Raw genomic sequence first — 1,195 nt, forward strand, 5'->3', positions numbered from 1 at the left:
GAAGCTCAAATTTATGCAAATTAAACAGCGAATTGTCGCCACCGTCGCTCTCTTTTTATCTGTTTTGTATAGACAAATTCTATTTAATTCTAAACCTACATTATAAATATATTTCACATTTAATGACTTGTGCCATTGGAATTTTTAGTAAATTTAAATATATATAATAGGCTGTTGCTTGATTTTGATGATAGCTGTCTGTAGTATGTTGTTTCACACGTGATAAAGGCATTTAAACGCCCAGTGTACCCTTTGTAATTGACAGTGAGAATTTTAAAAGCAATGTACAGGGTATAGAAAAGAAATGTTTGCTTGATTAAATAGAAATTACTGCGCCAGGTACTGATAAATTTTATTAGACCAAAGAAAAAGAGATAGGTGGAAGAACGAAAGCAAAAAAATAGTGACAGCAGCACCCGGTATTCCCAGGTCGTCTCCGTCCCAAGTACTGACCGGGCCCGACGCTGCTTGACTTCGGTGATCGGACGAGAACCGGTATTTTCAGCGTGGTATGGCCGCTGTCGAAAACAAACTGCCTTTACAGCATCACTTATGCATATTCGTAGCCAATTCGCGCCTCCAGTATCGCTTTTCGTCCCACTTCCCTTCGCATTCCACGCTAAATACACTTTAAACCAGGTCTTCTGAAAGCGCTCGACAGGAATCGATGGAAAAAAGTTTATTAAACATTGACAATTTTACTAATTTAATAAGACTTATTATATAATGCATCTGTCTGGTTATATGTAATATTATAAATGATAAACAATCGAAAGATCACACCAGCAATTCTTTTATTGTCACATGGTCACAATGCCGGCTTGCAAGTTTTCATTTATTTCATTTAAAATATATGCTTTCCTTCCCAAATCAGCCCCTGTCCGTCATACTTTACCTTTAACAATAGAGTCGTGCCGGTCATCTATCTAACTCTTTTAGGGGAAGGGGAATTTTTCAATTAAAATAACGTGACTTTTGTTTTGCATCGGACACAGTTAGTACGTAGTCGGGTCTCCTGTTGCCCATATCTTTCATCTAACTCCGTTCTCGAGATAAAAAAAACTAGACTGTCGGTCTTTTCGTTTCTAATTGCAGGCCAATAAAATTCTTGTTTGCTTGTCCTATTATGATTACGTAGCTTAACAGTAAGTAGGAAGGTTGAAGGGGTCGACTGTCGAAAAAGTTTGCAGACGAC

At 37.7% G+C, this 1,195-nt stretch overlaps 1 non-coding gene across 1 annotated transcript; it reads right to left on the minus strand.

The window, feature by feature from the left end:
* Positions 1 to 404: 404 nt before the first annotated feature.
* On the minus strand, positions 405 to 523 carry LOC136970113 (5S ribosomal RNA). The gene has a single exon (XR_010879942.1). It is a non-coding gene; the product is annotated as a 5S ribosomal RNA (ribosomal RNA).
* Positions 524 to 1,195: the final 672 nt, after the last annotated feature.

Source organism: Centruroides vittatus, unplaced genomic scaffold (genome assembly GCF_030686945.1).
Source record: "Centruroides vittatus isolate TY-2023 unplaced genomic scaffold, ASM3068694v2 contig_1042, whole genome shotgun sequence".
Taxonomy (NCBI): domain Eukaryota; kingdom Metazoa; phylum Arthropoda; class Arachnida; order Scorpiones; family Buthidae; genus Centruroides; species Centruroides vittatus.